The sequence below is a fragment of the Delphinapterus leucas genome, unplaced genomic scaffold, assembly GCF_059928025.1.
Source record: "Delphinapterus leucas isolate spDelLeu-1000000601 "Yukka" unplaced genomic scaffold, BTC_Dleu_Yukka2 spDelLeu_asBTCV2_sq53, whole genome shotgun sequence".
Taxonomy (NCBI): domain Eukaryota; kingdom Metazoa; phylum Chordata; class Mammalia; order Artiodactyla; family Monodontidae; genus Delphinapterus; species Delphinapterus leucas.
Genome location: NW_028322262.1, coordinates 1,306,045 through 1,318,902, shown reverse-complemented (window position 1 = coordinate 1,318,902; position 12,858 = coordinate 1,306,045).

Here is a 12,858-nt window from a genome sequence, read left to right as displayed (position 1 = left end):
CTACTGCTACTACTAATATGAATACCACTAGGCCAGAGCATGGCAAATCTACTACTACAATTGCTATTGCTGCTACTGCTACTACTACTACTTACCCAGGGCGTGCCAAATACTACTACTGTTACCACTACTGCTGCTACTACTGCTGCTACTACTACTGCTACTCTTTCTAATTCTACTGCTTTTGCTACTACTACTACTACTACTATCCCAGGGCACGGCAAATAATACTACTATTATTACTACTGCTGCTGCTGCTGCTATTCTTGCTACTACTAGTATTAATACTACAGCCCAGTGCATGGCAAATCTACTAATACTACTGCTATTTCTGATTCTTCTACTACTACTGCTAGCCCACTGCAGGGCAAATCTGCTGCCACTAGTACTACTGCTGCCACTTCTACTGCTGCTGCTACCACTACTACTACTTCTACTAGCCTAGTTTATGGAAAATGCTACTACTATTACCACTACTGCTTCGACTACTACTAATGCGGCTACTACTACTGCTGCTGCTACTAATACCACTACTAGCCCAGTGCATGGTAATTACTAGTAGTGTAACTAGTAGTGCTGCTGCTGCTACTACTGCTACTACTTTTAGTACAGTGCATGGCAAATACTACTACTATAACCACAACTGCTAATACTACTACTACTGCTGCTGCTACTATTAATGCTGCTGCAGAAACTTCTACTCCTGCTTCTAAATCTACTAATTCTTCTACAATTCCAGTGCAAGGCAAATACTACTAATGTTACTACTACTGCTGCTATTGCTACGACTGCTACTACTAGTATCAATACAACTAACCTAGTGCATGGGAAATCCACTAGTACTACAACTGTTAGTGCTAATTCTAGTACTACTACTGGCCCACTGCAGGAAATATCTACTGCTACTATTACTGCTGCTGATGCCACTTCTATTGCTGATGCTACCTCTACTACTACTGTTACTGCTAGGAGTCCATTGCACGGCAAATCAACTACTACTAATTCTATTGCTGCTACTGCTACTACTACTACTTGCCCACTGCAGGGCAAATCTGGTGCTACTACTACTGCTGCTGTGGCCAATTCTACTGCCGCAACTTCCACTAAAATTACTACTAGCCCAGTGCATGGCAAATACTAATTCTATTACCACTACTGCTGCTACTTCTACTGCTGCTGCTGCTGCATCTACTTCTGCTGCTAGTACTACTATTACTGCTACTACCACGATCCTAGTGCATGGCAAATACTACTACTATTACCACAACTGCTGCTACTACTACTACTGCTGCTGCCACATCTACAGCTGCTGCTATTACTACTACTACTACTACCAGCACAGTGCATGTCACATAGTACTAGCATTACTACTACTGCTGCTGCTGCTATTACTTCTACTACTGCTGCTACTACTAGTAATCCAGTGCATCGCAAGTACTATTCATACTACTACGGTTGCTGTTGCTACTACTACTATCAATACTACTACACCAGTTCATGGCAAATATACTACTACTACTTCTATAGCTGCTACTGCTACTACTACTACTGGCCCACTGCAGGGCAAAACTTCTGCTACTACTATTGCTGCTGCTGGCACTTCTAATTCTGCTGCTACCACTACTACTATGACTTCTACTACTAGCCCAGCGCATGGGAAATACTACTACATTTACCACTACTGCTGCTACTACTACTACTGCTGCTGCTGCTACTACTGCTAATATTAGTTCAGTGCATGGTAAATACCACTACTATTACTACTTCCGCTGCTGCTGCTACTACTACTGCTACTACAAGTAGTGCAGTGCCTGGCAAATAGTTTTACTACTACTGCTGCTGCTACTACTGCTACTACTACTGCTACTACTACTAGTACTCTTGCTGATAATTCTACTGCTGCTGCTGCTACATATACTGCTACTACTACTAGTACTATTGCTGATAATTCTACTGCTGCTGCTACAACTACTACTAGTCCAGTGAATGGTAATACTACTGCTATTACTACTACTACTGCTTTAGCTGCTAGTACTGCTACTGCTAGTATTAATAACATTAGCACACTGTATGGCATGTCTATTAGTACTACACCTATTAGTGCTAATGCTATTACTACTACTGGCCCACTGCAGGTCAAAGCTTCTGCTACTTCTACTGCTGCTGCTGCCAGTTCTACTGCTGCTGCTACCACTACTACTACGACTACTACTAGCTCACTGCATGGCAAATACTACTACTACTACTGCTGCTACTACTGCTGCTGCAGCTGCTACTTCTACTGCTGCTGCTACTACTACTGCTTCTGCAGCTACTGGTACTGCTGCTGCTAATTCTACTACTACTACTAGTCCAGTGCATGGTAAATACTTTTACTATTAACACTACTGCTGCTGCTGCTACTACTGTTACTACTAAAATCAATACAACGTGCCCAGTGTATGGCAAATCTAGTACTAGTATTGCTATTTCTCCTATTGCTACTACTACTACTTACCCAGTGCTTGGCAGATACTACTACTATTACCACTACTGCTTCTGCTGCTGCTACTACTGCTACTACTACTGCTACTAATAGTAGTCCAGTGCATGGAAAGTACTACTCATATTACTACTGCTGCTGCTGCTACTACTGTTACTACTAATATCAATACTGCTAACCCAGTGCATGGCAAATCTACTAGTACTACACCTATTAGTGCTAATGCTAATACTACTACTTGCACACTGTAGGGCAAATCTCCTCCTCCTCCTACTGATGTTGCTGCCAATTCAACTGCTGCTGCTACCAATACAACTACTACTACTACTACCACCTCAGTGGATTTCAAAGAGTACAAATATTACCACTACAGCTGCTGCTACTACTACTGCTGCTACTACTACTACTGCTGCTACTACTACTGCTGCTGCTACTAGTACAACTAGTAGCCCAGTCCGTGCCAAATACTACTACTATTACCACTACTGCTGCAACTACTGCTACTGCTGCTAGTACTACTACTTCTGCTACTACTGCTACTGCTTCAAATTTTGCTGCTGCTGCTACTACTTCTACTAACCCAGGGCATGGCAAAATAATACTACTGTTATTACTACTGGCGCAGCTGCTACTATTTCTACTACTGCTTCTACTACTTGTAGTCCAGTGTATTGCAAATATTTTTACTATTACTACTACTGCTGATGCTGCTACAACTGCTACTACTAATATCAATATTACTAGCAGAGTGCATGGCAAGTCTACTACTACTATTGCTATTGCTGCTAATGCTACTACTACTACTAACCCAGTGCATGGCCGATACTACTACTTATTACCACTTCTGCTGCTGCTGCTGCTACTACTGCTACTACTACTACTTCTACTAATAATAGTCCAGTTCATGGCAAATACTACTAATGTTACTACTACTTCTGCTGCTGCTACTACTACTACCAATACTACTAACCCAGTGCTTGCAAATCTACTAGTATTACACCTATTACTGCTAAGGCTAACACTACTATTTGCACACAGCGGGGCAAGTCTGCTGTTACTAGTACTGATATTCTGCCAATTCTACTGCTGCTGCTACCAATACAACTACTACTACTACTACTCCCACAGTGTATTTCAAACGCTACAAATATTACCACTACTGCTGCTACTTTTTACTACCGCTTCTACTAATACTGCTGCTGCTACTAGTACTACTACTAGCCCAGTCCATTCCAAGCACTACTACTATTATCACTATAGCTGCTACTAGTAGGGGTACTGCTGCTGTTACTATTACTGGTGATACTACTAATACTGCTGCTATTAGGACTCCTACTAGCCGAGTGCATGGCAAGTACTACTGCTATTACCACTTCTGCTGCTACCACCACTACTGCTGCTACAAATACTGCTGCTACTACTTTTGCTGCTGCTGCTGCTAGTACTACTACTATCACAGTGCATTTCAAATACTACAACTATTCCTATTCCTGCTGCTGCTGTTGCTACTACTACTACTATTACCGCTACGTCTAGTAGTCGAGCGCATGGCAAATACTACTACTATTACTACTGCTGCTGCTGCTGCTACTACTGCTACTACTTGTATCAATACTACTATCACAGTGCACAGTAAATCCCTACTACTACTCCTATTGCTTCTACTCTTACTACTACGACTGGCCCGGTGCAGTACATAACTGCTGTTACTACTACTGCTGCTGCTGCGTCTTCTACTATTGCTTCTACCACTACTACAATCCCAGTGCATCGTAAATAAAAATACTATTACCTCTACTGCTGCTACTACTACTGCTGCTGCTGCTACTTCTACTACTGCTGTTGTTACTACAACTACTACCTCCCCAGTGCGTGGCAAATACTACTACTATTACTACAACTGCTGTTGCTGCTACTACTTCTACTGCTACTACTAGTAGTGCAGTGCACGTCAAATACTACTACAATTACTAGACCTGCTGCTGCTGCTACTAGTGCTATTACTACTATCAATACTACTAGCTCAGCGCATGGCTAATCTACTACTACGACCGCTATGGCTGCTACCGCTACTACTACTACTACTGGCCAACTGCAGGGCAAATCTTCTTCCGCTACCACTGTTGCTGCCGGCCCTTTTTTGCTGTTGTTACCACCACTACTACTGCTACTATAGGAGTCCAGTGCATGGCAAATACTACTACTATGAGGACTGCTGCTGCTGCTAAAATGTTACTACTGCCGCTACTACTAGAACTGCAGTGCATTGTTATAACTAATAGTTTTACTACTACAGCTGGTGCTGCTACTACTGTTACTACTAATATCAATATTACTAGACTAGTGCATTGCAAATCTACTACTACTATTGCAGTTCGCAGGGCTCGCGGGCCGCACGGATGGCACCCGTGTCCGCGGCCATGTCTGGGTCGCGTCAGGCCACCCCCGGAGCGTCTGGTGTGTCGCTGCCTTCCAGGGACGCCTTCTGGCCGCCTGGCCGGTCAGGCAGGCGGGGAGCGCCCCGTCAGACGCTTGCTGTGGTGGGAGGGGCCTGAGGAGGTGGGGCCTGCAGAGGTACCCGGCGTGGGCAGAGATAGCCGCCGCCGCGGGCGACAAAAGGAGAATGCAGAGCGGGAGGCCAAATGCCTGTAGCACCCGGTATTCCCAGGAGGTCTCCCATTCCCGTACTAAACAGGCCCGACCCTTCTTAGCTTCCGCAATTGAGCCGAGATCACGCCCTCTGGGCTGGTTTGGAAATAGGTGGCTGCAGGGTCGCGGGCTGCCTCTTGAGGCGCAGCTTAGCAGGCGCTTGGGTCATACCACCAGTCCAGCGGCCCGCCCGATCCAGCAGAGTCCTGCCGCCTGCCTAGACAGGGAAACGGAGGTCTAGGCTACATGCAGGTGGCGGAGGTGTGGGCGACCAACCAGCCCAGGGCTGACGGGACCCAGCAAACTTTGCGGCGCTTCGCGCCCCACCCCAGATCACGCAGGCCGCTTACAAAGACGTGGACCCGGAGGCTACAGGGTCTGGGGCCCGCGGTCCCTTGGGCATCCCACCTGCCCGCCCACGCTGCGCCAGGCGCAGCCCAGATGCAGATGAGCCCGGCCGTCCTACCAGACAGAAGCTGGCCCGAAACCACTGGGAGCCACCATTGAGTTGGCAGGGCCCCTAGGATCAAGCAACGCCACCCTTGCCCCCACGCTGCAGTTCCGAGCTCAGTACCCCACCCCAAGTGGCCGGCAGCCCCGGGGAAGGTGGCCTCACCCACTGGAGCACAGCCCCTTCGCCGCCACCTGTCTGCCTGGCTGTCTCTCCACAGCTCCATATGGAAAATGCCACCCCTCTGCCTTTTCACTCTGGCCGGGGGCGAGAGCGGGATTGAGGGCGCAGGCCGCTTCCCCGGGGCTGCCGGCCACTTGGGGCGGGGTACTGAGTTCGGAACTGCGGCGTGGGGGCAGGGGTGGCGTTGCTGGGTCTCAGGGGCTGTGCCAACACAATGGTGGCTCCCAATGGTTTCGTGACAGCTTCTCTCGGTTAGGAGGGCCGGGCACGTCTGCGTCCGGGCTGCGCCTAGCACAGCGTGGGCGGGCAGGTGGGATGCCCAAGGGACCGCGGGCCCCGGGCCCTGAAGCCTCCGGGGCCACATACTTGTGAGCGGCCTGCGAGATCTGGGGTGGGGCGCCAAGCGCCAAAAATTTGCTGGGTCCCGCCCGCCCTGGGCTGGATGGTCGCCAACATGCCCGCCACTCCCCTGTACCCTAGACCTCCGTTTCCCTGTCTAGACGGGCGGCGGGGCCCTGCCAGTTCGGGCGGGCCGCTGGGCTGGAGGTTAGACCAAAGTGCCTGCTCAGCTGCGCCTCAAGAGGCAGCCCGTGACCCTGCAGCCACCTACTGCCAAACCAGCCCAGAGGGGCGTGATCTCGGCTGGATCGCGGAAGCTAAGCAGGGTCGGGCCTGTTTGCTATTGCTGTTAGGGCTACTACTACTACTATCACAGTGCATGCCAAATACTACTACTATTACCAGTACTGCTGCTGCTACTACTGCTACTACTATTGCTACTAATAGTAGTCCAGTACATCGCAAATAATATTATAGTTACTACTACTACTGCTACTAGTATCAATATTAGTAGTCCAGTGTATGGCAAATCTACTAGTACTACACCTATTACTGCTAATGCGAATACTACTACTGGTCCACTGCAGGTCTAATATTCTGCTACTTCTACTTAGCCCGGGACTTCTACTGCTGCTGCTACCACTAATACTATTAGTACTACAACAAGCCCAGTGCATGGAAAATACTACTACTATTAACACTACTGCTGCTACTCCCACTACTGCTGCTACTCCTACTACTGCTGCTACTTGTACCCTTAGTAGCTCAGTGCATGGAGAATACTACTTGTATAACTACTCCTGTGTCTACTGTTTCTATTACTGCTACCACTGCAGCTACTACTAGTAGACCATTGCATGGCAAATACTACTACTATTACTACTGCTGCTGATGATGATACTTCTGCTACTACTTCTGCTAGTACTAGTAGCCCAGTGCATGGCAAATACTACTTCTATTATTACTACTGCTGCTACTGCTACTACTATCCATCCTACTACCTCAGTGCATGGCAAATCTACTACTAGTACTTCTATTGCTACTTCTGCTACTACTCCTAATGTCACACTGCAGGGCAACTCTGGTGCTACTACTACTGCTGCTGCGGTCAATTCTAATGCTGTTGCTCCCATTATTACTACTGCTACTACTAGTAGTCCAGTGCATGGCAAATACTACTACTATTACCACAACTGCTGCTACTACTACTGCTGCTGCTATTTCTACTACTACTACTAGTCCAGTGCATGGCAAACACTAGTGCTATTACTAATACTGCTGCTGCTGCTCCTCCTACTTCTACTATTACTGCTACTACTAGCAGTCCTTTGCATTGCAAATACTACTACTATTACTACTACTGCTGCTAGTACTGCTACTACAATGATCTATAATACTAACCCAGTGCATGGCAAATCTACTATTACTACTTCTATTGCGGCTACTGCTACTACTACTGCTAGACCAGTGCATGGCAGATACTACTACTATTACCACTATTGCTTCTACTTCTAGTACTGCTGCTTCTACTACGGCTGCTGCTTCTTCTACAGCTGCTGCTGCTACTACTACTCATCCTAGCCCTGTTCGTGGAAAATACTGCTACTATTACTACTACTGATGCTGCTGCTACTACTGCCACTACTAATACCAATACTACTCGACCAGTGCATGGTAAATCTACTACTACTCTTGCTAGTGCTGCGACTGCTCCTACTAGTAGCAGCCCAGTGATTAGCAAATACTACTACTATTACCACTACTGCTGCTGCTATTACTACTGCAGCTACTAGTAGTGCTGCTGCTGCTGCTGCTACTACTACTATCTCTGTGCATGGCAATTACTTCTACTATTACTACTACTGCTGCTGCTGCTGCTACTACTACTACTACTACTCCTGCCACTGATAGTAGTGCAGTGCATGGCAAGTACTACTACTGTTTCTACTACTGCTGCTGCCACTTTTATTGCTGTCACTACCACTACTGCTACTACTAGTACTCCAGTGTATGGCAAATACTGCTTCTATTACTACTACTGCTGCCGTTGCTGCTACTGCTACTGCTACTGCTACAACTTGCACCCAGTAAATTGCAAACATTACAACTATTACTTCTACTGCTGCTGCTGCTTCTACTGATACTACTGCTACTGCTTCTACTTCTCCTGCTGCTGCTTCTACTACTACCACTACTAGTCCCAGTGCAAGGTAAATAATACGATTATTACGACTACTGCTGCTTCTGCTAGTACTGCTGCTACTACTGCTACTACTGGTAGTCCAGTGCATGAAAAATACTCTTACTACTACTGCTGCAGCTGCTGCTACTACTGCTGCTACTACTGCTACTACTAGTGATCCAGTGCATGGCAAATACAACAAATATTACTACTACTGATGTTGCCTCTACTACTGCTAATACTACTATCAATGCTACTAGCCAGTGCATGGCAAATATACTACTACTGCTGCTATTGCTGCTACTTCCACTACTACTACTGGCCCACTGCTGGGCAAATCATCTGCCACTTCTACTGCTGCTGCTGCTACAACTACTACTACTACTACTACTACTAGCCCATTGCATCTCAAATACTACTACTATTACCACTACTGCTGTTAGTCCTACTACTGCTGCTAGTCCTATTACAGCTGCTACTTGTACTATTACTATCCCAGTGCATGGAATGTACTACTAGTAAAGCTACTCCTACGTCTGCTTTTTCTACTACTGCTTCTGCTACTGCTACTACTAGTAGACCAGTGTGTGGCAAATACTACTACTATTACTACTGCTGCTGCTGCTACTACTGCTACTACTACTGCTATTACTAGTAGTCCAGGGAATGGCAAATACTACTACTATCACTACTACTGCTGCTGCTGCTACTACTACTGCTCCTTCTACTGCAACTACTAGTAGTCCAGCCCTTGGCAAATACTAATACTATGACTATGACTGCTGCTAATGCTACCACTGCTACTACTACTAATCCTGTCCGTGGCAAATGCTACTCTATTACTACTACTGCTGCAGCAGTGGCTACTGCTACTACTAATATCAATACTACGAGCCCAGTGCATGGCAAGTCTACCTCTACTGTTACTATTGCTGCTACTGCTACTACTACTTCTTACCCAGTGCATGGCAGATACTACTTCTATTACCACTGTTGCTGCTACCTCTACTGCTGCTGCAGCTACATCTACTGCTGCTGCTATTTCTATTACTACTTCTACTACTAGCACAGTGCGTGGCAAATAGTACTAGTATTACTACTACCGCTGCTGCTGTTGCTATGACTTCTAGTACTACTGCTATTACTAGTAATCCAGTGTGTCGCAAATACTATTCATACTACTACTGCTGCTGTTGCTACTACTACTATCAATACTACTAGCCCAGTGCATGGCCAATATACTACTACTACTGCTATAGCTGCTACTGCTACTACTACTAGTGGCCCAATGCAGGGCAAATCTGCTGCTACTCTTACTGCTGCTTATGCCACTTCTATTCCTGGTGCTACCTCTACTACTGCTGCTACTACTAGTAGTCTAGTGCATGGCAAATACTACTATTACTACTACTTCTGCTGCTGCTACTACTGCTACTACTAGTATCAATACTACTATCCCAGTGCATGGCAAATCTACTAGTACTACACCTATTAGTGCTAATGCTAATACTGCTACTTGAACACTGCAGGGCCAATCTGCTGCTACTACTACCGACGTTGCTGCTAATTCTACTTCTGCTGCTACCAATACAACTACTACTCCTAGTACCCCAGTGCATTTCAAATACTACCAATATTACCAGTACTGTTCCTACTACTACAGGTGCTGCTACTAGTACTATTACTAGCCCAGTCCATGCCAAATACTACTACTATTACCACTGCTGCTACTTCTGCTACTATTACTGCTGTTGCTCTTACGACTACTTCTGCTACTACTACTGCTAACGCTTCTAATTCTACTGTTGCTGCTACTACTACTATTACGACTGCTACTAGCCCAGGGCATGGCAAATAATACTACTATTATTACTACTGCTGCTGCTGCTACTACTTCTACTAGTACTTCTATTACTTGTAGTCTAGTGCATGGGGAATACTACTTCTATTACTACTCCTGCTGCTGCTGCTAATACTGCTACTACTACTACCAATACTACTAGCTTAGTGCATGGGAAATCTGCTACTACTACTGCTGTATCTGCTACCGCTACTACTACTACTACTGGCCAGCTCCAGGGTAAATCTGCTGCTACTACTTCTGTTGCTGCTGCCACTTCTACTGCTGTTGCTACAACTAATACTACTGCTACTACTAGTAGTCCAGTGTATGGTAAATCCTAATACTACTAGTACTACTGCTGATGCAGCTTCTAGTGTTACTGCTACTACTGCTACTACTGCTAGTCCAGTGTATTGCAAATATAATTCTATTACTACTACTGCTGATGCTGCTACTACTGCTACTACTAATATCAATAGTACCAGCCAATTTCATGGCAAACCTACTACTACTATTGCTATTGCTGCTGCTGCTACTACTACTGCTAACCCAGTGCATGGCAGATGCTACTACTATTACCACTACTGCTGCTGCTGCTGCTACTACTGCTGCTAATAGTAGTCCAGTGCGTGGCAAATACTACTAATATTACTACTACTGCCGCTGCTACTGCTTCTACTTCTACTATGAATATTACTAGCCCATTGCAAGGCAAATCTACTATTTCTACTTCTATTCCTAACACTTTTACTACTACTACTGGCCCAGTGCAGGGAAAATCTGCTGCTACTTCTAGTGCTGCCCCTGCCACTTCTATTGCTGCTGCTACAGCTACTACTATTACAACTATTGACTAGTGCATCAACAATACTACTACTATTAATATTACTGCTGCTTCTGGTGCTACTACTGCTACTACTATTTGTCCAGTAAATGGCAAATACTACTACTCTTACTACTGCTTCTGATGCTGTTACTACTGCTACTACTACCATGAATACTACTAGCCCAATCTATTACTCCTACTGCTATTGCTGCTTCTTGTCCTACTACTACTGCCAACTGCAGTGCAAGTTAGCTGCTACTACTACTGTTGCTGCTGTCACATCTACTGATGCTGATCCCACTACTACTACTACGACGACTAGTCCAGGGCATGGCAAATACTACTACAATTACCACTACTGGTTCTACTACAGCAGCTGCTATTTCTACTGCTGCTGCTACTACTAGTGTACTACCAGCCCAGTGCATGGCAAATGGTACTACTATTATTACTACTGCTGCTTCTGCTACTACTACTGCTAGTACTAGCAGTCCAGTGCATTTAAAATTCTACTACTATTTCTATTACTGCTGCTGCTACTACTGATGCTCCTACTACTGCTACTACTAGTAATCCAGTGCATGGCAAATATTATTAATAGTAATACTGCTGCTGCTGCTACTACTACTATAAATACTACTAGCCCAGTGCATGTCAAATATACTACTAATACTGCTATTGCTGCTTCCGCTACTATTACTACTGGCCCACTGCAGGGCAAATCTTCTGCTACTACTACTGCTTCTGCTGTCCGTTCTACTGCTGCTGCTTCCACTACTACTACAACTTCTACTAGTAGCCCAGCGCATGGCCAATACTACTACTATGATGATTACTGCTGCTACTACTAGTACTGCTGATGCTAATTTGATTGCTGCTGCTACTACTTCTACTATTAGTTCAGTGTATGTCAAATGCTAGTACTATTACTACTACCGCAGCTGCTGCTACTTCTGATACTACTTCTGCTACTACAGGTAGTGCAGTGAATGGCAAATACTATTAACACTACTGCTCAGGCTGCTGCTACTACTGCTACTACTACTGCTACTACTACTAGCACTGTTGCTGCTAATTCTACTGATGCTGCTGCTCTATGTGCTGCTACTACTACTACTAGTCAATGCATGGCAAATACTACTACTATTACTGCTTCTGCTGCTACTACTTCTGCTACTACTGCTACTATTAGTAGTCCAGTGTATATCAAATACTACTAGTATCACCACGACTGCTGCTACTACTTCGACTGCCGCTGCTACTTCTCCTGCTGCTCGTATTACTACAGCTACTAGTAGCCCAGTGCGTGGTAAATACTATTACTACCACTGCTGCTTCTGCAGCTACTGGTGCTACTACTATTGCTACTACTACAAGTCCAGTGCATTGCAAACACATTGCTATTACTAGTAGTGCATTGCATTTAAAATACTACTATAATTACTACGTCTGCTGCTACTACTGTTACTACTAGTAGTACAGTGCATGGTAAATACAACTACAATTAATACTAATGCTGCTGCTGCTACCACTGCTACTACTAGTAGTAAAGTGCATGGCAAATACAACTAATATTACTACAACTGCTGTTGCTACTACTGCTACTACTAATATGAATACCACTAGGCCAGAGCATGGCAAATCTACTACTACAATTGCTATTGCTGCTACTGCTACTACTACTACTTACCCAGGGCGTGCCAAATACTACTACTGTTACCACTACTGCTGCTACTACTGCTGCTACTACTACTGCTACTCTTTCTAATTCTACTGCTTTTGCTACTACTACTACTACTACTATCCCAGGGCACGGCAAATAATACTACTATTATTACTACTGCTGCTGCTGCTATTCTTGCTACTACTAGTATTAATACTACAGCCCAGTGCATGGCAAATC